The sequence below is a fragment of the Triturus cristatus genome, chromosome 9, assembly GCF_964204655.1.
Source record: "Triturus cristatus chromosome 9, aTriCri1.1, whole genome shotgun sequence".
In the NCBI taxonomy this organism is placed as follows: domain Eukaryota; kingdom Metazoa; phylum Chordata; class Amphibia; order Caudata; family Salamandridae; genus Triturus; species Triturus cristatus.
This window is the reverse complement of record NC_140592.1, coordinates 1,260,612,229-1,260,638,501: the sequence shown is the minus strand read 5'-3', so window position 1 is coordinate 1,260,638,501 and position 26,273 is coordinate 1,260,612,229.

Genomic DNA, 26,273 nt, shown 5'->3' with positions numbered 1-26,273 from the left:
TTAAACATGTAAACACGCACGTTATTATTAGTTAGCACACATACGCGTTCCCACGTGTAGTTCTCTCTTGTTAAAACATACATGTTGATAAGTAAAAAACACTTACACAAAACAAATAATTAATAATTAATGATTAGTATTAGTTCGACAAATAGACAAACCAGAGCTTTTTTTAAAAAAAACCCAAATGATTTTCAAACAGAAAATCTGCTCTAGCATTAGCAGCGCATGCGCACTGCTAACGCCAGGAGAGACCTAAAAAAGGAACTACTGCAAAGTATTTAGAAGCACCAAACAACCAAATATTAAAGTCACACATTACGTAAGAAGTCTGCCACAAATTTATAAAAATAGCTTATATTTTAATGAATTTTTAGATACCAAATTGAACAACTATAGATTTTTAAGTAAAACGTAGAGCTTTTTAGTTCAAAGCTCAAACAAGAATTGGTAACCATAAAGTTTGGAAACTTTTGAAAGTTTTAAAGAGTTCTGTTTGACTACTCCGGCCCGGACTCAGCAACCATTCCTGACAGGGAGAAGGTCAGGGGGCCAATAAGGAGTATTTGGACAATTACCCGGTCACCAAAACAGTCTCAAGTCAAGTTCCACACTTTACAAAAGAGTCACCATAGACCTCAGTAGAGTGATCCTGAAGCTGAGGCTACAGGGTGCTGAGGATGTTGAAAAATGCTTGGGTGCTCTGCAGTCGATGGAGGTCTTCCTGAGATTAATCCTTGGCCCACGAGTGTGATGAGGCAACTTGAGCCACCGGGGCCGAAGTCTCTGTAAGTCCTCTTTAAGCCAGCAGAAGTTCAGCCATGGCTGGGCTACTCCTCTTCAACCACCTCAGGTCCAGGGGTATCTAGTCTCCATCTTCAGCAACCAATCTGCACTCTGACAAATCTCCCGGGTCTGCTGGACTCGGATGCAACTTTTGAGTGCTGATGAGTGGTCTTCCTGGCTGCACTTTGGCAGTTAGTGCTGATTCGGTCAAAGCGGCAACTAACAAGCTAGAATGGGCTACTTCAGCTTTTATGGCCCTGGTGCTGGAACAGCGAGTCAGCTGGCTGACTCTTGGAGCTCAGCTTTTCTGTTTGGGGCTCAGGACCATCTTTTCCACGAGCCAGCCACTTCAGGCACCGTCCTCTTTTTTCTAGCCCAAGGAGCAGCAGGTGCAGTCCAGTGGTTGGTATAGCCTCTCTTGCCAGGTCAAGGGTCAGCAGGGTAGTCCTTCTTCAGTCATCTCTCCAGTCCAGATGTGATCTGAGGTTCATGGTGCCTGGGGTGCCATAAGTATGAGGAACTTCCTTTTCTAAAAAGACCCCTCTCTCACCAACCTAGTTGGTGACATGCTTCATCATTGGAGTCCCACCGAGGAAGCGAATACCACCCGGGTGTGCTTCAACACCTGATTACAGTGGAGCAGGATTATTCACAGTGGTGGTGTATGTGAGTGAGATTAAAAATTGTCATTATTTAACTCCCTAAAAGTTTAATGTGGAGCAATAAGACAAGGGTTAAAAACATAAGTGGGACACCAAATTAGGTTAAATTGACCTGCGGTGTCTATGTCTAAAATAGTGATCGTGGTGGTCTACATGTTTCAACCTGTGTGTGATATAACCAGGTTTTCATCAGGACCTCATATGATGACCCGAGCTGTATGCACATGCTAAGGTGCACCCTACTCTGGGTCATTCGCAATCCGCACCGCGTACTTACAGTGTGGCAATCTTCGAGCCTTCTGTGAAAGGAACAATCTGAAAGCAAGGGAACACACACACAAACTCATTGTTAATTTGTGTGTCTTGCCCTTCCAGGACCTCTCATACGTGGCTCAATAGTGAGCTCATTGGTGTGGTACATACCATGCTCCTACATTCCATGCATGATGTTTTCATGTGAATTCACAAATCAGATGTGACAGTGCGCTCTCATTAGAGAGGTGGAACGCCAACCAACCTACAACGTGCTCATTAGCGTGTGTAGGTGTTTGAATGCTCATCAAAAAATGAGCGTGGATTCTGAAAGTAGCTACGCAAAAAGAAACATGCATGCGAACTAATATATGCATGCATTGTCATTGTTTTGACTGATACGACTACTCATGTATGAGGAAAAACGGGCTTACTAGAAACTAGCTTTAGTCGTTCCCCATGGACACCGTAGGGAAGAGCGCTGGCTCTAGTCACACTCTGGGGGTGTAAGAGATATGGCCAAGAAACAGTTAGTTTGTACATACCTTCGTTGTTTGATCTTGAAATAAAACAGATCCCACCCGCATGCAATCAGTACTTACTGTGCCAAACCATGCCGCCCGCAATCAAACCTGGACCTTCGTCCTACATGGCGTCCCGAGGATCCCTATGCCGGCGTCTCCCCGGTCTTTTAACCCGGAAGCGGGACGCTATGTTTCCTGGTACTTGACGCGTGACACGGTCATGTGTTAGCGGGATGACGTCAGGGGGCGGTGTTAGCCTCCCAACAAAAGTCAATGGCAACGAAGGGCACCAGCTGAAACGGACATGATTTAATCGTACAACCAAATTCAGTTCGATGGATTAGATGCAAAAATGTTCAACGAACAGACTAATGATGTTTAAAAAAGACGTTGCTATTTAGACTGAGAATATCTATACTATTTATCAGGTTTGTCAATATTTTATCTATATACAAGGGTCATGAGAAAGCCCGGGTGGATGTTTTGGACAAATTCCCTATGTGAACATGTAGGGAAACAAATTCTTTATGATAAATGCAACAGTGGTTGTACGGTACAATCATTTTACTGAATAGAATAAATCCTTGATAGTAATTGTTTATGGAAATGATTACTCTTAAAGATGAAATTATAGGACTCATTTAAGTGGAGCAGTTACTGAATTTTGGAAGTTATTTTTGCTGTACTGAATTCCAGGGGATATTATTGTTTAACCCATTCCTGTGAGTTGACAGTCTGTAAACCCAGCGCTGTTCTTTTTCGAAAAAGCGCTGTTGGGTGTTTTCACGAATTGCACTTGCTCTATTACTGTTCATTTCATGTACTTTGGGGTATGATCCACCTGCAGGAAGAGTTCAGTGAATTTTGTAGTTGCTTTTGTGCACCTATTGGTGCTGCGATGTTCACATATGCGCTGCTTGAAATTCCTTCCTGTCATACCTACATATTGTAGCCCACATGGGCACGTCATCAGGTAAACCACGTTGGTGCTATTGCAATTGGTGTGTGCCCTTTGTGTCCAGATCTTTCCAGGTTCTAGAGTCAGTGTTTTCATCGCATTTGTCAAATGACACACACTGCAATTGCCGCATGGAAAGTGACCAACAATCTTGGGTGAGCCCCATGCGTTTAGGACAGTGTGTGTGTTGTCTTCCTCCGTTCTTCTCAGGCGGGTGTTCACTAATGTGTCCTTCAGACTCCTCGCTATTTTGAAGTAGAACAATGGCTTACCCCAATCCAGGTTACCCGTTTGTAGGATCTTCCAATGTTTATTGATGGAACGTGTCACCTGGTTGGAGACAGTACTGTACGTGGTGACGCATGTCAATGGTATGTCTTCTGTTGCGGTCACTTTGTCTTCAAGAAGGACATCCCTGTGTTGATTCCGAGCACGTTTCTGACATTTGTTGAGCATTCTATCCGGATAACCTCTCTCGGATAGTTTCTTGGTGAGGTCTGTTGCTTGAGTACGATAATCAGTGATCTTACTGCAATTTAGTCTTAATGTAAGGTATTGGCCGTAGGGTAAATTCTCTTTCAAAGCTCTCGGGTAGAAGCTCTCAAATCTGAGCAAGTTGTTCCTGACAGTTGGTTTTTGGTATGTCCTTGTCACCAATCTTCCGTTCTCTTTTGTGATTGTGACATCCAGGAATACCATGCTGGTCGAGTCCAAAGTATGCGTGAATCTCAGATTCCTGTCACAGGTGATGATCCAATGGACGAAATCCATAAGAGTGCTTCTAGGTCCTTGCCAAATGGCAAGGACATCATCGATGTACCCTTTCCAAAATACAATATTCGAGGATTACAATGCTGCTTATGATAGTGCAGGCAGGAATCACATTCATATATTAAATTCTTTTGTCTCTAATTTTATGAAAAATGTGGGCCATAACCTCATGATTATGGGGGATTTTAATTTGCATCCACAAGTGCTTACCAGAAATGACTTGTGAACGTGCGGACTGTCTCCATATGGAGCACACTAAGGAGGGGGAAATGTGCAATGACCTACTGAACGACTATGACCTCTCTCTGGCTATGTCATTAAAGGACCCGCTATATTGCTTTGATACCCCTACCTTTAAGGGGCATGGAAGGGGTACCTTTATAGACCACATACTTGTTTCGCGGACGATGCAAACTTTTTTAGATTCTTTTTGCATTGTTCCTAGCGAATTCAGCGACCATAACCCTCTAACAATCTGTTTAAAATGTCCCTGGTTAAAAAAAGGTAATAAGATCATCAATCAAGGTAGATTGGGCACAACAGATGGGAGGAGGCGGTTAAAATGGTCTATGGTCTCTGCGGATATCCTCTATAAGAACATCGCTGTAGGGTGTGCAGAGGATATTAAAGTCTGTACCAATGGGGGGGGGTGACCTAGGCTGGTTCTAGAGGCTTATCAAAATATTTTGGAGAAGGTGTCAGCGTTTCTATCAGTCCCAAATAAAACTCAGGTTAATATAGGCCCGAGATGGTTTAGCCACGACTGCACTATAGCTGCTCGCAAACTGAGGCTTGCACTGTCAGCCTCCCCGAGGAATCGGGAGGTCGTAAAACTCTGTAGAAAGGAATATAAGGCTATTACTGTCACCCGCAAGGAGTTTCTGAGGAAAGAGGCCTGGGAGGAATTGCTTGATCCCTCCACCCTGAATAGCAGCACCAAATTCTGGGCCCTGGTTAAAAAACCTTTTTTTACCGAGGACCCTGGATACGGACTTGTCTGTTGCATAACCAAAGAGGAATGGGAAAGTCATTTTAAAAGTCTGTATTATTCTGAGGGTTCTGGAACCATGGCTGCTGCCCCCCATGATAGGGACAGCACCATTATTTTTGACAAAAGTGAGGTCTTGGCTGCCATAATGGGTCTCACTGCAAATAAAGCGCCAGGTCCTGACGGAATACCACCGGATCTTTACAAGTCTGATCCAGTCTTTTGAGCTCCCATTCTGGTTGCTGTATTTAATGCTGCGGCCATAGTAGGTTGTCCGGGAACATGGGGTCTGTCAACTATAGTTCCTGTCTTCAAGAAGGGAGATAGGGGAAGTGCTCTTTGTTACCGACCAATATCCCTAATCGATTCAATGGTTAAGATCATGGGGAGAGTTATACTTCAACGCCTAACAAGCTGGTCGAATGAAAATAACACCATGACGATTTCTCAATATGGCTTTTGTGAAGGGCGCTCTACCATAACTCAGTGTCTCAACCTGTTTCTTATTCTGAATAAATATACTGTCGTACAGAAAGGAGTAATTCATCTCGCCTTCATGGATCTGTCCTCAGCCTTCGACTGTGTTAACAGAGGGAGGCTGTGGCAGACCATGAAGGATAAAGGTATTGATAGGGGGATCGTGGAGTTCCTAGCGGATCTGCACAATGACACAAGAGCCAACGTGAGGTTCTCATCGACCGGGGAAACCACAGGAAGTTTTAGTACTAATAAAGGAGTACGTCAGGGGTGTATCCTGGCCCCTTTTCTTTTTAATTTTTATATAAATGATTTAGAGGCTGAACTACAAGAGGTAAAATCAGATTGTCCTAGAGCTGGTGCGAGGGGTATTCCTTTACTTTTATATGCCGACGATGCGGTTTTAATTTCACGAACAGAATTAGGTCTCCAGGCACTTTTGAATGCTTTTAATAATTTTATGTCTGACAGGGACCTTTTGGTCAACAATTCTAAATCTTACATAATGCATGTTGGCCGTCAACCTAAAAAGAAATTCAATTTTAAACTGAATGATGTTCTGATCCCCATCACCCAGACGTTCTCATATTTGGGTGTTTTATTTGATACGAAGCTTAGTTGAGCCCCACATTTGGCCAAGAAGAAGGGGGAAATGACTAGAGTAAATGCCTCCATCTTCAACTTTGTCTCTAAATTGGGGAAAAAGCCAAATGTGGCTATGATGAAATTATACAACACTAAATCCATAGCCACCGCAGTATACGGAAGCGAGATATGGGGCTACATAAATGGCGAACAACTACAAATAGTTGAAAATAATTTCTTAAAGCGTCTGTTATGTGTCCCAGGTAGCACACCGAACTTAGCTGTACATGAAGAACTTGGTTGCCTGCATTTATCCGACATTGTTGGACTGAAACCACTGTTATGCTGGGTAAAATTATGGTTAAGTGATGTAATTCCTTTAACACAACAGATAGTGGAAGATCTTGTATCACTCGATCATGCAATGTGTGTACCTTGGCTTAAATATCTGAAGTCCCAATTTTTGAAGCTTGGCCGCCTGAACTTGTTTGATAACCCGAGGGATATAGTTATGGGTGATGTTGCAGCAATTAAGAGAGCTTTTTTCTTGGATTGTAATGCCCTAAGAGATGAAGTTGAGCTTTTGAACCCCAATGTTAGAAAGTATATCATGTTGAGAACTTGTGTTTCTATGGAAATGTACCTAACATGCTCCTTTACCTCCCATGAGAAATTTCTGCTGACCCGATTTAGGTTTAACATCTTTCATCATCTCTTAATTAGACCCAAGTCGGACATTTTTAAGAAACCTGCAGCTCCCTGTGGCTGCGACGGGAAGCCTCCACAGGATATGCTGCATTTTATATTTTTATGTACATTTTATGAATATCCCCGTAGGCGGTATCTTGTTACTCTTTTAAAGAAATTAAATTTTAAACAAATTAGACCCGCCCTTATGTACTTACAGCTGCTGCACTCTGATAGTGTCCTCCAGGTGCTAGAATTTTTAAAACTAACCATGAGACTAAGAAAATGTTTAGATGAGTAACTGTGAATCATCTGCAGCCCAATGCACTAATGCACTTTTTCTGTATGTGGGCACTATTTGCACTTTTCTTGTACTGATTTCGTCTATGCACCCTTTTAAGAAATATATGTGTTGTATGTAACTTAGATTTACTTTGTAATTATTGTGATGTTTTTTTAATATGAATTGTTTAATGTTGTGTACTTTTATGGATTGCAATATATCCGAAATAAAGTCAATTTTGAATTTGAATATTCGAGGAAAAAGGATTGGTATCGCCTAGGATGCACTTCTCCTTGAAATCGAAGACATATAGTCCTACCACACTCGGGGTGAAGGTACTACCCATTGAAGTACCACCCGTTTGTAAGTATAGGGTCCCCTTGTACTCAAAATAGTTCTTTTTCAGGGCCCACGTTGTACATTCAAGAATGAAGTGTTTTGGTGTCCTGTAGGTCCAGTCTGTCTCGTCAAGGGCTACTCTTAGGTGTCATCCTGTGGAATGCTAGTATAAAGGCTCTCGATATCAAAGCTCATCAGGATGGTAGCCTTGTCCATATCAATGTCTTGTATGAGGTTCAGTAGGCTCTTAGTATCTTTCAGATAAGTGTCGGTGTTCTGGACCAAGTTTTTCAAGAAAAAATCACAGAAACGTGACAAGGGTTCAAGCAGGGAAACTATACCGGACACAATTGGTCTCCCGGGTGGGGGTAACCTGTTCTTATGCATTTTGAGCAAAGTGTAAAAATAATGGATTTTACCCTCACTGCCAGTAAGGAAGTCTACTTCTTGTTTTGAAATGTGTCCCATGGTTGCCGCAGAGTCCACCAGGTATTGTATTTCTCTCTTCAAATCTTGGGTGGGGTCGGATGTCAGGGGGGTATAGTTTTTCTTGTCAGCCAATTGTCGAAGGCATTCTGTATGGCAGGCGGTTTTGTCCTGAACTACCACTCCCCCCCCTTTATCCGCTTGTGTTATGACAATACTGTCACAGTTCCTCAAGATCTCCAGAGCCAGATTCTCCTCTCTGCTCATATTGAAAAAGGGTTGCTTTTCAGTCAATTGTTCAATGTCATTGAAGACAGCTTGCTCAAATGTTAGTACTTCCATCGGGATTGTGTGTGGAGGAGGTATGAACGTGGATTTAGGACGTAAGTCTCACAGCGGTCATTAGTTGGTGTTTTGTCACCTTGTTTTTCAAAAACAGCCTTCAGTTTTAACTTCCTGAAGAAACCGGCTAATTCATAATGGAGACCGAATTTGTCCAGTCTCGCTGTGGGGACAAATCCCAGTCCTTTGTTAAGGACTATCTCCTCCGTTTGACTTAGGGGTCTGGATGCCAGGTTGGTAACTAAACACTGCTGTTGCTTGTCCCCGCTTGTGGTTCTCGTGTCTTGCTCCTTGTGTTGTCCCTACTGGGTTCTCCTCTTCCCAATGTCCTTTCCTTCTGCCCCTTCCCCTTCTGCCCTTGCCTAAAAAGGCAGCCTAAACATGTTCTGAGGGAATGGGGGTTGTGGGAATGGTGGTTGCCATTCATACATTGGGTACTGTGAATAATCCTGCTCCACTGTAATCAGGTGTTAAAGCACACCCGGGTGGCATTCGGCTACTCGGGTGGGACCCCAATGATGAAGCATGTCACCAACTAGGTTGGTGAGTGAGGGGTCTTTTTAGAAAAGGAAGTTCTTCCTTCTCTCCCATAGGTACCTTCTCGTCTCGTTGATATCCTTTATCTACGGGGTTACTCCTTTGTTTGTTTCAGATTGATATCCCAGGGGGACTGGGAGTATCCCACTAACCCTCACTCTCTATTTGTTAAATAGTGCCATACGTATGCCTGGAAAGTGAAGCGGTCACTAGCCAATGAGCTACCAGGTTCCCTCCTGCCTTATGACGCCTTTCGGCTATGTGTGGCATTATAGCAATCCAAGAGTGCTCTATTCTACCCGCTCTAAAGATGTCTGACCCCTCTCTCAATGTGGCTACCTGTGGGTTACACACCCACAAAAAAACGGTTTTGCAACTAGTTTCTGCTCTCTGTTCCCGCTGCGAGTCCATCTACCTGAATAAAGGGGCAGTCCCTCTCTAATGTGGTTGCCATTTGCCCATCCTTTGAAGTTCGCCTTCAGTGCCAACACCCAGTGTGGCTTCCTGTGAAGGAGAGGTAAGACCTCCCTCTGCTGCAGGACTCTATTGTCCCTGTACTTGGTAGTCATTTATACTCCTCCCCAGGGGGGCAGAAAGCTGTCTGGTAGCCAGTAGCTGTGAATGGCCACCGGAGAAACTGGACAACAGAGTGGTAACTTTCTAAAAGTTGCCTTTACTTAAAAATGACATTAAATTTGACTTGGGCATCAGGTCAGGTTAAATGCCACGATCAATTTGATACCTTGAAGTACCAACTTTATTATAGAGAGAGAAGAGGGTGACTAATTGGAACTTAGCGCTCATTACACTATAACACAATATTTAATCTCGACACGTAATGTGCTGCGGTGCTTTGAATAAAGTAGGGAAGATGACCCAACTTCCAAGTTCATCCAAAGGATTGAATGAAATAGTCACGCAGCTTCAAGCACACACAAGAAATGCAAATAACAGTTCGATATTAAATCTCTAAGCATCAGATGTACTTTTGTAGTTTATTTTCGGTCTCTTGGCCAGTCTCTTTTTGCCAAGATATGTTTCGTCGCATGGGGTGTCATGCTCCACGACTTCATCAAAGCTGATCTCTGGTTAAATTTCCTAAACACAGCCTGTGATCCAATTGGTAGCACCAACCCATAAAAATCAATAAATCGTCCTCTTCAAATTCTGGGGAATGAACGAGCACTTCTCTCCACCGTCTTGTAAATGTGGTAAATCCAATTTATATTTCCCTCTAATAGGATGGGAACATTCTCCCTATCAATCGTGTCATCCGTCGTCACATATTCCAACAAGTGAGTGCGCCTTGATTGTGGCGTCCAATTAGAGGGAAATATAAGTTGGATTTACCGCGTAATATGTGAGGACATAAGCAGTGCATGGCGCGGGGGCGAGTTATAGTTACTTTAGGGCATGAGTTATAGTTAATCTACAAGAAATCTAGAGTGTCCCAGGAGTTGGGGTCCCTGGTTCACTGCAGTGAAGCCAGCCCAGGGGGATGTGGTCCCCGGGGCCTTTAAGCAACCTCGGGGAGGGGGTACCGCACTGCCCCTCCCCTAGCTACGTTTACGGGCCTCAGGGGATCGGGCCCTTGGGGCTCCACAGACGTTCGCGGTGGGGGGCCACCTCTCTTTAATTTAATATAGCCCGAGGAATGGGGTCCTCAGAGACTCCCAGAAGCTCGGGGAGAGGGGCTGTGTGCCCCCTCCCCTTAATTTAATACTGCCTGAGGGGAATGATGTCGCCCGGGCCCGAGGCGGCTTGAGGAGGGGGCTCTGAGCCTCCTCCACTTAATTTAATACTGCCCCAGGGGATGGGGGTCCCCGGGGCCTCAAGGAGGCTCGGGGAGGGTGGCCGCATAATCCCTGCCCTGTTAGCTACAGAGCACTACCAATATCCCGCCCTCCCCGCCCCCCCAGGGACCTAGACTATCCCGGCTTTTTTTACAGCACAGGATGGGGCCCCATTTTCTTTTTTTTATGTTTTTGCAAATTTGTGGTGGCTCGGCAGTGAAAAGAAGTTTCAATATTGTTGTGATCCTCTGTCTGGGTATTTTAGTTGTGCAAGGATCGTATTTGAATGGTTTTGTAGACCAAACTTTGGTACTACAGACTCGAAATGTTCAATGAATGTTAAAGGCTTCCTTGTCCACTGGGGCAGTGGCGGCCTGTGACCTTTGAAAGTGGTGGGGTGTAATCTTTGGCTCGAATTCCAGTGAGCGAGCCTAACTTCTCAGTGGGTTTGATGGGGTGATCACTCAGTCCCACTCTGACCCACTCACTCTCACCCAGTCTTATTCTCACTCTGATACACTCACTTAGTCTCACTCATTCTCAGTCAGTCACTCAACCCCACCCATTTATAACTCAATCAATCTCACTCGGACTCACTTTTCACTCAATCCCACTCTAACTCTCTTAGTCTCACTCAGTCTCACCTGTTATTTCTTTGTCTCACTCATTCTGACTCATTCAGGATCACTCATTCTCTGACTCACTCAGACTGTAACCCACTCAGTCTCACTCATTGTCATTCAATCTTAGCCCCCTACATTGTCACTCATTCTCAGTCAATCACTCTTATTCTGATTCATTCAATCGTACTGACTCACCTAGTCTCAACCATTTTCACTCATTCCTACTAAGTCCCACTCACTCTGACTCACTCAGACTGTGAAATCACTCAATCTTACACAAAGTAACATGTAGCCATTCTCCTTCACAGTTAAACTCACTGTCATTCTCACTCGCAGTAACACTTTCTGAAAATCTCCCTCAGATTTACACTCACTATAATTCTCCCTCACAGTTACACTCACTGTCATTCTCCCTCAGATTTACACTCACTGTAATTCTCTCTCACAGTTACACTCACTATAATTCTCCCTCACAGTTACACTCACTGTCATTCTCCCTCAGATTTACACTCACTGTCATTCTCCCTCACAGTTACACTCACTGTCATTCTCCCTCGCAGTAACACTTACTGAAAATATCCCTCACAGTTACACTCACTGCAATTCTCCCTCACAGTTACACTCACTATAATTCTCCCTCACAGTTACACTCACTGTCATTCTCCCTCAGATTTACACTCACTCTAATTCTCCCTCACAGTTACTCACTGTCATTCTCCCTCAGATTTACACTCACTGTCATTCTCCGTCAGATTTACACTCACTGTCATTCTCCCTCACAGTTACACTCACTGTAATTCTCCCTCACGGTTACACTCACTATAATTCTCCCTCACAGTTACACTCACTGTCATTCTCCCTCAGATTTACACTCACTGTAATTCTCTCTCACAGTTACACTCACTATAATTCTCCCTCACAGTTACACTCACTGTCATTCTCCCTCAAATTTACACTCACTGTCATTCTCCCTCACAGTTACACTCACTGTCATTCTCCCTCGCTGTAACACTTACTGAAAATATCCCTCACAGTTACACTCACTGTAATTCTCCCTCACAGTTACACTCACTATAATTCTCCCTCACAGTTACACTCACTGTCATTCTCCCTCAGATTTACACTTATTGTAATTCTCCCTCACAGGTACACTCACTATAATTCTCCCTCACAGTTACACTCACTGTCATTCTCCCTCAGATTTACACTCACTGTAATTCTCTCTCACAGTTACACTCACTATAATTCTCCCTCACAGTTACACTCACTGTCATTCTCCCTCAGATTTACACTCACTGTCATTCTCCCTCACAGTTACACTCACTGTCATTCTCCCTCGCAGTAACACTGACTGAAAATATCCCTCACAGTTACACTCACTGTAATTCTCCCTCACAGTTACACTCACTATAATACTCCTTCACAGTTACACTCACTGTCATTCTCCCTCAGATTTACACTCACTGTAATTCTCCCTCACAGTTACACTCACTATAATTCTCCCTCACAGTTACACTCACTGTCATTCTCCGTCAGATTTACACTCACTGTCATTCTCCCTCACAGTTACACTCACTGTCATTCTCCCTCGCAGTAACACTTACTGAAAATATCCCTCACAGTTACACTCACTGTAATTCTCCCTCACAGTTACACTCACTATAATTCTCCCTCACAGTTACACTCACTGTCATTCTCCGTCAGATTTACACTCACTGTAATTCTCCCTCACAGTTACACTCACTGTAATTCTCCCTCACAGTCACACTCACTATGATTCTCCCTCACAGTTACACTCACTGTAATTCTCCCTCACAGTTACACTCACTATAATTCTCCCTCACAGTTACACTCACTGTCATTCTCCGTCAGATTTACACTCACTGTAATTCTCCCTCACAGTTACACTCACTATAATTCTCCCTCACAGTTACACTCACTGTCATTCTATCTCGGACATATTTACAAGGCGGCATTAAGTCACGCAAAGTGGCTTAGCGCTGCCCTTGTAAATATGGAGCACCACCAGAGCATCACATTTGGTGACGCTCCGTGGCACGCTGCCTTGTAAATATGGAGCACCACCAGAGCATCACGTTTGGTGACGCTCCGTGGCGCGGTGCCCTTGTAAATATGGTTATGGAGCACCACCAGAGCATCACGTTTGGTGACGCTCCGTGGCGCGCTGCCTTGTAAATATGGAGCACCACCAGAGCATCACGTTTGGTGATGCTCCGTGGCGCGGTGCCCTTGTAAATATGGAGCACCACCAGAGCATCACGTTTGGTGACGCTCCGTGGCGCGCTGCCTTGTAAATATGGAGCACCACCAGAGCATCACGTTTGGTGACGCTCCGTGGCGCGCTGCCTTGTAAATATGGAGCACCACCAGAGCATCACGTTTGGTGACGCTCTGTGGCGCGCTGCCTTGTAAATATGGAGCACCACCAGAGCATCACGTTTGGTGACGCTTCGTGGCGCGCTGCCTTGTAAATATGGAGCACCACCAGAGCATCACGTTTGGTGACGCTCCGTGGCGCGCTGCCTTGTAAATATGGAGCACCACCAGAGCATCACGTTTGGTGACGCTCTGTGGCGCGCTGCCTTGTAAATATGGAGCACCACCAGAGCATCACGTTTGGTGACGCTCCGTGGCGCGCTGCCTTGTAAATATGGAGCACCACCAGAGCATCACGTTTGGTGACGCTCCGTGGCGCGGTGCCCTTGTAAATATGGAGCACCACCAGAGCATCACGTTTGGTGACGCTCCGTGGCGCGGTGCCCTTGTAAATATGGAGCACCACCAGAGCATCACGTTTGGTGACGCTCCGTGGCGCGGTGCCCTTGTAAATATGGAGCACCACCAGAGCATCACGTTTGGTGATGCTCCGTGGCGCGCTGCCTTGTAAATATGGAGCACCACCAGAGCATCACGTTTGGTGACGCTCCGTGGCGCGGTGCCCTTGTAAATATGGAGCACCACCAGAGCATCACGTTTGGTGACGCTCCGTGGCGCGGTGCCCTTGTAAATATGGAGCACCACCAGAGCATCACGTTTGGTGACGCTCCGTGGCGCGCTGCCTTGTAAATATGGAGCACCACCAGAGCATCACGTTTGGTGACGCTCCGTGGCGCGCTGCCTTGTAAATATGGAGCACCACCAGAGCATCACGTTTGGTGACGCTCCGTGGCGCGCTGCCTTGTAAATATGGAGCACCACCAGAGCATCACGTTTGGTGACGCTCTGTGGCGCGCTGCCTTGTAAATATGGAGCACCACCAGAGCATCACGTTTGGTGACGCTCCGTGGCGCGCTGCCTTGTAAATATGGAGCACCACCAGAGCATCACGTTTGGTGACGCTCCGTGGCGCGCTGCCTTGTAAATATGGAGCACCACCAGAGCATCACGTTTGGTGACGCTCCGTGGCGCGCTGCCCTTGTAAATATGGAGCACCACCAGAGCATCACGTTTGGTGACGCTCCGTGGCGCGGTGCCCTTGTAAATATGGAGCACCACCAGAGCATCACGTTTGGTGAGGCTCCGTGGCGCGGTGCCCTTGAAAATATGGAGCACCACCAGAGCATCACGTTTGGTGACGCTCCGTGGCGCGCTGCCTTGTAAATATGGAGCACCACCAGAGCATCACGTTTGGTGACGCTCCGTGGCGCGCTGCCTTGTAAATATGGAGCACCACCAGAGCATCACGTTTGGTGAGGCTCCGTGGCGCGGTGCCCTTGTAAATATGGAGCACCACCAGAGCATCACGTTTGGTGACGCTCCGTGGCGCGGTGCCCTTGTAAATATGGAGCATCACCAGAGCATAACGTTTGGTGACGCTCCGTGGCGCGGTGCCCTTGTAAATATGGAGCACCACCAGAGCATCACGTTTGGTGACGCTCCGTGGCGCGCTGCCTTGTAAATATGGAGCACCACCAGAGTATCACGTTTGGTGACGCTCCGTGGCGCGCTGCCTTGTAAATATGGAGGACCACCAGAGCATCACGTTTGGTGATGCTCCGTGGCGCGGTGCCCTTGTAAATATGGAGCACCACCAGAGGATCATGTTTGGTGACGCTCCGTGGCGCGCTGCCTTGTAAATATGGAACACCAGCAGAGCATCACGTTTGGCGACGCTCCGTGGCGCGGTGCCCTTGTAAATATGGAGCACCACCAGAGCATCACGTTTGGTGACGCTCCTTTGCGCGCTGCCTTGTAAATATGGAGCACCACCAGAGCATCACGTTTGGTGAGGCTCCGTGGCGCGGTGCCCTTGTAAATATGGAGCACCACCAGAGCATCACGTTTGGTGAGGTTCCGTGGCGCGGTGCCCTTGTAAGTATGGAGCACCACCAGAGCATCACGTTTGGTGACGCTCCGTGGCGCGCTGCCTTGTAAATATGGAGCACCACCAGAGCATCACGTTTGGCGACGCTCCGTGGCGCGGTGCCTTGTAAATATGGAGCACCACCAGAGCATCACGTTTGGCGACGCTCCGTGGCGCGGTGCCCCTGTAAATATGGAGCACCACCAGAGCATCACGTTTGGTGACGCTCCGTGGCGCGGTGCCCTTGTAAATATGGAGCACCACCAGAGCATCACGTTTGGTGACGCTCCGTGGTGCGCTGCCTTGTAAATATGGAGCACCACCAGAGCTTCACGTTTGGTGACGCACCGTGGCGCGCTGCCCTTGTAAATATGGAGCACCACCAGAGCATCACGTTTGGTGACGCTCCGTGGCGCGCTGCCTTGTAAATATGGAGCACCACCAGAGCATCACGTTTGGCGACGCTCCGTGGCGCGGTGCCCTTGTAAATATGGAGCACCACCAGAGCATCACGTTTGGTGACGCTCCGTGGCGCGCTGCCTTGTAAATATGGAGCACCACCAGAGCATCACGTTTGGTGACGCTCCGTAGCGCGGTGCCCTTGTAAATATGGAGCACCACCAGAGCATCACGTTTGGTGATGCTCCGTGGCGCGCTGCCTTGTAAATATGGAGGACCACCAGAGCATCACGTTTGGTGACGCTCCGTGGCGCGGTGCCCTTGTAAATATGGAGCACCACCAGAGCATCACGTTTGGTGACGCTCCGTGGCGCGCTGCCTTGTAAATATGGAGCACCACCAGAGCATCACGTTTGGTGACGCTCCGTAGCGCGGTGCCCTTGTAAATATGGAGCACCACCAGAGCATCACGTTTGGTGACGCTCCGTGGCGCGCTGCCTTGTAAATATGGAGCACCACCAGAGCATCACGTTTGGTGACGCTCCGTGGCGCGCTGCCCTTGTAAATATGGAGCACCACCAGAGCATCACGTTTGGTGACGCTCCGTGGCGCGCTGCCTTGTATATATGGAGCACCACCAGAGCATCACGTTTGGCGACGCTCCGTGGCGCGGTGCCCTTGTAAATATGGAGCACCACCAGAGCATCACGTTTGGTGACGAACCGTGGCGCGCTGCCCTTGTAAATATGGAGCACCACCAGAGCATCACGTTTGGCGACGCTCTGTGGCGCGCTGCCTTGTAAATATGGAGCACCACCAGAGCATCACGTTTGGTGACGCTCCGTGGCGCGCTGCCTTGTAAATATGGAGCACCACCAGAGCTTCACGTTTGGTGACGCTCCGTGGCGCGCTGCCCTTGTAAATATGGAGCACCACCAGAGCATCACGTTTGGTGACGCTCCGTGGCGCGCTGCCTTGTAAATATGGAGCACCACCAGAGCATCACGTTTGGCGACGCTCCGTGGCGCGGTGCCCTTGTAAATATGGAGCACCACCAGAGCATCACGTTTGGTGACGCTCCGTGGCGCGCTGCCTTGTAAATATGGAGCACCACCAGAGCATCACGTTTGGTGACGCTCCGTAGCGCGGTGCCCTTGTAAATATGGAGCACCACCAGAGCATCACGTTTGGTGACGTTCCGTGGCGCGCTTCCTTGTAAATATGGAGGACCACCAGAGCATCACGTTTGGTGACGCTCCGTGGCGCGGTGCCCTTGTAAATATGGAGCACCACCAGAGCATCACGTTTGGTGACGCTCCGTGGCGCGCTGCCTTGTAAATATGGAGCACCACCAGAGCATCACGTTTGGTGACGCTCCGTAGCGCGGTGCCCTTGTAAATATGGAGCACCACCAGAGCATCACGTTTGGTGACGCTCCGTGGCGCGCTGCCTTGTAAATATGGAGGACCACCAGAGCATCACGTTTGGTGACGCTCCGTGGCGCGCTGCCTTGTAAATATGGAGCACCACCAGAGCATCACGTTTGGTGACGCTCCGTGGCGCGCTGCCCTTGTAAATATGGAGCACCACCAGAGCATCACGTTTGGTGACGCTCCGTGGCGCGCTGCCTTGTAAATATGGAGCACCACCAGAGCATCACGTTTGGTGACGCTCCGTGGCGCGCTGCCCTTGTAAATATGGAGCACCACCAGAGCATCACGTTTGGTGACGCTCCGTGGCGCGCTGCCTTGTATATATGGAGCACCACCAGAGCATCACGTTTGGCGACGCTCCGTGGCGCGGTGCCCTTGTAAATATGGAGCACCACCAGAGCATCACGTTTGGTGACGCTCCGTGGCGCGCTGCCCTTGTAAATATGGAGCACCACCAGAGCATCACGTTTGGCGACGCTCTGTGGCGCGCTGCCTTGTAAATATGGAGCACCACCAGAGCATCACGTTTGGTGACGCTCCGTGGCGCGCTGCCTTGTAAATATGGAGCACCACCAGAGCATCACGTTTGGCGACGCTCCGTGGCGCGGTGCCCTTGTAAATATGGAGCACCACCAGAGCATCACGTTTGGTGACGCTCCGTGGCGCGGTGCCCTTGTAAATATTGAGCACCACCAGAGCATCACGTTTGGTGACGCTCCGTGGCGCGGTGCCTTGTAAATATGGAGCACCACCAGAGCATCACGTTTGGTGACGCTCCGTAGCGCGCTGCCTTGTAAATATGGAGCACCACCAGAGCATCACGTTTGGTGACGCTCCGTGGCGCGCTGCCTTGTAAATATGGAGCACCACCAGAGCATCACGTTTGGTGACGCTCCGTGGCGCGGTGCCCTTGTAAATATGGAGCACCACCAGAGCATCACGTTTGGTGACGCTCCGTGGCGCGCTGCCTTGTAAATATGGAGGACCACCAGAGCATCACGTTTGGTGACGCTCCGTGGCGCGCTGCCTTGTAAATATGGAGCACCACCAGAGCATCACGTTTGGTGACGCTCCGTGGCGCGCTGCCCTTGTAAATATGGAGCACCACCAGAGCATCACGTTTGGTGACGCTCCGTGGCGCGCTGCCTTGTAAATATGGAGCACCACCAGAGCATCACGTTTGGTGACGCTCCGTGGCGCGCTGCCCTTGTAAATATGGAGCACCACCAGAGCATCACGTTTGGTGAGGCTCCGTGGCGCGGTGCCTTGTAAATATGGAGCACCACCAGAGCATCACGTTTGGTGACGCTCCGTGGCGCGGTGCCCTTGTAAATATGGAGCACCACCAGAGCATCACGTTTGGTGACGCTCCGTGGCGCGGTGCCCTTGTGAATATGGAGCACCACCATGCATCACGTTTGGCGACGCTCCGTGGCGTGGTGCCCTTGTAAATATGGAGCACCACCATGCATCACGTTTGGCGACGCTCCGTGGCGTGGTGCCTTGTAAATATGCCACCAGGTTTCAGTCTCTACTTTTTCACCCCACCTTTCCCGACTCTGTGATGAGTTGGGAAAGGGTGGGCCGATAGCACTGCAGGGCTTAAGGCTGCAGCTCCCACATCCATCTTTAGCTGTGACGCTTAAAGGGGGAGGCCCAGAGGCGTGCCAGGGCCTCTGAAGGTGGGTGCAGGCGCCTTTGTGCACCTATGCCAGCCATCAGACAGAGGCTGTTGCCGGGCCTGAAGAAGCTCGGCCTTTTTATTAAGCTAAGAATGAATCATAGAAGCTTGCACTGCTGCTGCTTATGTTGTTCCTTAATCATGCTTTGAAGCTCTGTACAAACAAGCATTAACAATGCAATAGGTCTCGTCTTTCATTAAGTTAAAGCCATTTGCTTTGCTATAACAGAGCAAATGGCTTTAACTTAATCAAAGGTGAGACCTATTGCATTTTCAATGCTTGTTATAAATGGCGTGAGTTGAACCATCAGTGGGATTTTTTCAGAGTGAAAGGCATCACAAAACGAAGCACGTCTGTAACACAAACTGTATGATTTTTACTTTTTCATCCATCCATAGGATGTGCTAATTTATCCAAGATCTCAGTTGGCGATCCGGCACTTGTGGCCTGGGGTTAACAGTTTTGACTCTATCACTACTAGGATTGGCTTAAAAAATCCCAGTATATGGAATGTTGTGAAAGTGTCACACTTGAGAGCCTTGCCAGCAATGCAGGGATGTGTGTGTTCGTGTAAATACGTAGTATTGAGTCGGTGCCTGTACCTGTGTTGTGGGGGGGCCGGGGGCAGTAGTGTATTATTAGCATGGGTGCCTGCATGTGGGTTGTGTGTGTGCCACATGTGCCTAGGTGTGTGTGCATGCGTAGTTGCGTGCTCCTCCTTTGCTCTGGCTACCCTTGTGCATTCTCTCATGCGCATTCCTATTTGTCTCCAATGTCCCGAGAAGTCTGCTCTCTGTTACTGTAACATCTCTGTTCTCTACCTAGAAAATGAAACACGTGAGAAGGCTTCCCTAATGCTGTCCTCAACCCATGCATTCCACTTTATAGGGCAATTCCAGATCTCTGGGGTATCCTTTCCCCCAAAGACATGGGCAAGTTCCTTGTATGCTTCACATCACTGACTGGGAAGAGGTAGACCTGTTGGCTCATGTGTGCGCTGCGGTGTCATGGGAACTCACCTCTGATCCCGGCTTCCCCATATGAGCGCACTGTGATCCTGGGCAATCCCGATCCGTGCGCCGCAGTGCCCAGACAAGGAGCTGATAAGCGACAGGATGAGCGGCCGCATGAATCGCTGCCTCCAGTTTGGGCATCTGTGAGTGTATGCACCTCGAAGGTACCGAGAGATGCTGCACCCCCTGCCCTCACCGCAGAGCTGATGCACATCACAGACAAGAAGCAGGACGTGCTGATAAAGTGCTGCATGAGGCTCGGGTACCGCAGAGTTCTCAGTTTCAGCTCTCCTTAGTACTGAGAGTACCGCTACCTGCCAAGTACTAGGGGAATCCGCCCTTCCTGCCCCACATTAGCAGAGAACCTCGTAACAGACAGTACTGCACAACGCCGGGGCAGCTGTACGTACAGTGGGGCTCGCCTCTCCCTAACAGCACTTGTTGGTACTTAGAGAGTACTTCTACCCCTCAATTACTGAGGACACCACACTTCCTACTCAATACTCCGGGTATGAGGAAATATGGATTTTTATGATCAATTGTGTCCCCTATCTTAGACCCCAACGGCTCCATGTACGTGCTACATGTACATATATGTTCCCTCCACTTCCAGCTATGAAGACGCAAATACATGTGCGTCCAACGTTAACATGCCCTCTTTCAGATCCACCATGAATGGGTCGGATATTCCGTTCCTCAGTATGTTTGGCCACCGACTTTATATGGTGCACCTTTCACGTTTTACAGCTCTGGCGAGTAGGCCCTGAATTCTGCCATCGAGCCTTTCCTGCCTTCTGCCTCTGAAAGCTCCAGCCTGAGCCTGCATCTGTATCCATGACCTTTGTTTTACTCCCTGCGCGGCTAACGGTGCCTGGCTCGGCCTGTTGCCTGCCAAGACTATATTTCGCCTTCAAGTTATCTGCTCCGCTCCTCACCCAATACATTCCTGTCTAGTAGTTTAGGTAAACATCCTTCCAGCTGCAGAGCAAAGGGCCCGGCCTTACTGTCTCCATGCAAGTAATTCATAGCTCCTGTTACCTTGGTAGGCCCATGCCCCCTCGCATCTCATGTAGACACATAGGGGCATATCAACAACAACCGGCGATAATTATCGCTCAGCGCTCTTAGCGTGAGGATAATTATCGCCGGCTAGCGTGAATTTTTATCGCTGAGATAGCGTGCTATTAGCAACGCTTATCTCAATAGCGATAAAAATCTACACGCTAACAGGCTAACGTGAGATTATCGCTGGAAACCCAGCGATAATCACACGTTACCTTGTTGATAGGGACAGGCAAACTTAGCCATGATATCCTCCTTCCATAGGATATCATGGCTAAGTCTGAAATTTAGCAGACGTAAAAAAGCAGCGTTAACCGCGGTTAGCGCTGCTTTTTTTGTCTCTAACAGGGTTAGCGACATTCTTGATAATAGGAGAAATGTCGCTTAGCGACATTTCTCCTATTATTTTACTCTGGAACGCCCCCTTTGCATCTCATTAGAGATGCAAGGGGAAGCGTAGAGTAAAAGGGTGCTAACATGCAAATTTGCGTGTTAGCTCCCTGTTGTTGATAGGGCGCTAGTTTTATCTCTGCTTTTTTGGCTTTTAAAGCCAAAAAAGCAGAGATAAAGCCCTTGTTGATATGCCCCATAGACGCTTATACACGCACTAGCAGTCAGTATAGAATAGCTCTTGCTCGAGAGACCTTTCCTTCTAGATAATACAGTTCCTTAAACACAAGATATTAGATACGATTTGGGATTAGGTTGTTCTGACATCCCAGACTTCTGTCTCCTCATGTAGGGCTAAATGTCAAGTTCCCTTCACCCTTCAGTTACACGTCAATCACACGTCATGCAGCTGCGCGCGCATCTCTGCCTTATATTTCTGCTGACATTGCAGGATTCTCTTATGGATCCACCCACCTGTGACATCCTCGTAATGACGTTTCTAGTATACGCCCTTATGCACGCCTATTGTAACGCCTTTTTCATTACGTATGTGTATTCTTATCTTTCCTATCAGCTGTTACGCCTCCTGCATCTGTCTTACTGTAATGCATTGACTATATATATGAAAACCTGTCAATAATGTATTGCCTATCCCTTCCTGAACCTTCGTGGTGACGGAATCCGATTGCCTGGTTCGAACCAATTCCTTTATAAGGAATAAATCCCTTTTATAACCTCAAATACCACGGATTCTGCCTCTTATTTTTACTGAGTTATTCTTATTGAATTTTACCGCATAAATTAAGTCTAGGTAATTTAAATTTACCACATAATTGGCGCCCGAAGAGGGACTCCTCTCACGCCCCACGCGCCGGAGGTGCGTTGCAGGCCCGGTCTCCTGCCACAGCCGGACGGACAACTACGCGTACCCGCAGGATTTCCTGTATCTCCCTCCAGCCAAACGGAGGTGACTGAGGCTGCGATAAACACCCAGACGAGGCGGTGAGGAGTGCGGAGGATCCCGACCAGAGCCTAGCTGAGAGAGCAAGATCCGAGGTATACAGAGGCCCACCAGGTTCCGAAGTTCCGAAGTACCTATGTCACGAGTCGAGTCCAGTCCGATCCAGTCCAGTTCAGTTCCGAGGCCTTCCGTTCCGTGCTTCCCGGTGAGTACCGTTGCTGGGGACGCATTTAGACGTGCGCATTAGTTTGTGCCGGTCAAGACGGGTTTGGGTACACAGATCCGGTCTGCACTGTTTCAGCAGTGTATCTGTACTGTTTAGCAGTACATCCAGTATATCTAGTATTATGTCAGTAACTAATTCTATTCTAATTATCGTTGTTCGTTTTAAATGTTAAATGTTTTAATATGTTTCAAAAATTGTAGTATGAGTGATTGTTCGATCTTCATTATTGTGTTTATTGTATTAATTGTGTTCAAGTTCGAGTAAGAATCAAGTAGCAAGGTTTAAAGATGCCGTTCTTTTCAAAATTAAGACAGATAAAAACTAGAAAAGGGATACTCGAAGAAGCCATTCCCATTCCACCTAGGGACACTCCAGGGTACTTTATGTACCATAAACATGGCCTAGATGCCGTATTATATCTTGATTTATGGGTGGACTACACCAAGGATTTAGCAGAGAGTCAGAGATGGCCCGCTGCTGGAACATGGGATGCAGATTGCATCATGAGAGTAGAAGAAGTATTATGGAAAAAGAAAGCCAGACAGTCACAGAAAGATGCCATTGAATTATGGCGTAAAGAATCGCATAGACGCGCAGAGAAAGCGTTCAGAAAAGAAGAGAAAAGTAGGGAGAATTCAGACAAAGCCCGAGAAAACATATTAATTGAGGAAGGTAACCGAGTAAAAACAGAACAAGTAGACTGACAACGAAACACTCTTATGAATGGTATGTATCCTCTTCTGGCCGAGGGTTTACCTAAGGCCACCCTGGAGGTACCAAAAGATCTGCCACCTCCATTACTTCCGATTAAAGTACATCCCAAGACCGCAAAGGACATTTTCCTTTCTTCCTATTTAGACGATGCAGCCCCCGAATATGTTAATGTTGCGCATCAACGCGCACCACCTGCTGACGACGCTCCACCCCAAGATCATCTGCCCCCACCTCCGCAGCAACAAACTCCTCCTCACGTTCCAAACGTTCCGCCTGTTTCTACAGTCCTTCCTGCATCTACACTCTCTACCTTACATCCAACAAATCCTTTTGGACTTGGCACCTCAGGAGGTGCGATAGGAGGTTTTTCCACGCCACCGCCAGCACCTAGATTGACTTATAGGGATTTAGCACACCAACGTACACCTCAGACAGCTAATCACAATATATTTAATGAACCTCTTACAGATTGTAGATATGATCCAGTACCCGGTAAAAACGACAGAATGTTGCTATCATCAGTACGTCTACGACGAGTTTCGACCTATCTAATGACGCTACCAGGAATGATTGGTCATCTAGACAAAATATATCATTTTATCCAAACAGGGCAAGGTCCTGAAAGTATTGGCGAGGCCATGGAATACCAGAAAGTGGACATACAAAAACTATTGTTACGCTTCTTCATAAACTGCTTGATCAGAAACAGAGATAGGCCTAAGGTAGATCCGGATGAAATGCAAGTACTTAATAGATGGGGTCAGAATATAGCAGACGGAAAACATGATAAACAGAAGAGTATAGAAGTTATGTACCGAAAGATCCGAAAAGAAGTAGAACGAATACATGAAAGAGGATTAGAGGCAGATAAAACTGAATCAGAGGGAGAGGAGGAGGAACAGTCAGAAATGACAACAGGACAATTAGAATTACCAGCTAGAGAAATGATAGCTTATGTAGGCAAGGGAAGATCTTTTAATAATCCCAAATACTTTAATGATCAAATACGTTCGATACGTCCAGAATGTAACAGAAATTTTCAGGCAGCCATGTCAAATCCAAGGTCCCCTGAACACTTATTTCAGGCTACTGATAAAATACTTCGAGAACGAATGGGGTACCATGTGCTCGATTCTATGGATGAACAAGGATTAGCCAGGTCAGCAGTACAATGGGCTGACAGTTCTGAAAAATACAGTGATGATGCGCTAGCACACACGTTTCTGAATCTTACACCAGACGAACAGCGTTTAGCTGGTATATACATGATACAACACCTCCTTATATTGTATAAAAGCCAACACTCCGATCCTGGTCCCCTACCTGATATACTAATAGAATTACTCATGAATAAATGGAGAGGTCTGGGTACCGATCTAATTAAAGAAATTCTAGAACATCGGCATAGATACAGTGCCTTCCTATGTCCAGAGCATGATTCAGCTCCCTCCATGGAAAGAAAAATGTATTACATAGACAGACAGAATCCCCTACGTGAAGTACACCCAGTTAAAAATGATGATGATACTTTTAGACGCGTGTTTGTGTACACGCCCATAACTAAAATAGAACTATTGGAAATGAAAAAATTAGTGCCCAGCCATGACAAAGATCCAGCAGGTTTTCACCGTGAAATAAAGGACATGTTACTCATGGGTGATTATACCTATCCTGACATTATGAAAATATTAAAAGTATTATTGCCTGCCGGTATTTACGAGAAACTCAAAGAAAAAGAATGGGAGGTGGGAGACCAAAAGATTGATTGGACCGCATTAGAAAACGAAGAGAATACCCGAACTGCAGGACGAGGGCTTGGGGACAAAACTAAAGCATTACCAGGATTGTTAGTACAAGTATTGCCACGTTTATTGACTACGAAAAAGGAAGACTGGGGAGCAATCTCAGCTTGCAAACAGAAACCTGATGAAGACACTAGTGATTTTTATTCTCGATTTGAAAAATGTTTTGGTATTAATAGCGGCCTAAAAGCAAATAGCGAGTCATATCCACATCTTTTTGTAACAAAACTAGTCGAGAATTCCCTGCCCCAAGTTAAGAACAGAGTATTGAAAGTCGAGAGCACTTGGCAAGCTAACACCCCTTCACAAATGTTACAAATGTTACAGTATCACCAGAATAGAATTAGAGAAGAACAAGAACACGAACAAAGACGTATGAAAGACACGAAAATGAAAATGCTTGTTGCTCAGTCAGTTCCAGCTGACAGTCATAAAAAGGGTGCGACACAGTCCAGTAATTCAGCGGTTCCTGTAAAAGGGACATGCAACTATTGTAAACAGCCAGGTCATTATATAAACGATTGTACAGTCTGAAACATAATATCTCTACGGGTAAAACCAAGGAGAGACCACGTCCACCTAGACAGGATCAGATCCAACAACAAGTACCTCAGCATGTACAGCCTATGCCAGTTCCACAACAGACCGTAGCAGTATCACAGCCACAGCCTAGCGCCGCAACACAAAACACGACACAACAGATGTACCAGTATGCACAAAATGATTATCCAGATTATCAGCGATACACATGAAATAGCCTAGAGAAGGAAGTTGGCTTACCCCTTATTGAGGTTCCTGTAGATCAGGAAGGTCCTTATGTACATAGTCAAGTATTAGGGAAAGACAGAAAGTTTTTAATTGATACAGGGGCAAGCAGAACAACCATAAGTCATGACGAAGTCCCAGGGGCACCCCTCTCAGGCTCACAGAATATTTCCCTTGGTTTTTCAGGAAAGCCTATTATTAACGAAGTATCGCAACCTCTTCCACTAGTAGTTGGTCCATTGACACGGACTACAGATTTATTGCTTACAAAATCTTGTCCAGAAAACTTGTTAGGTATAAAGACACTGAAAGCTCTAGGAGCTGTAATATGTTGTTCTCCGGAAGGAGTACGACTATTTTTGCGTGACTTTAAAGGTCACTATGTATTTAGAGACATGGACCACCGGTTACAGACTCTGCCTGCACATTTATGGGCACAAGGCCCCACGGATGTAGGTTGTATGCACAT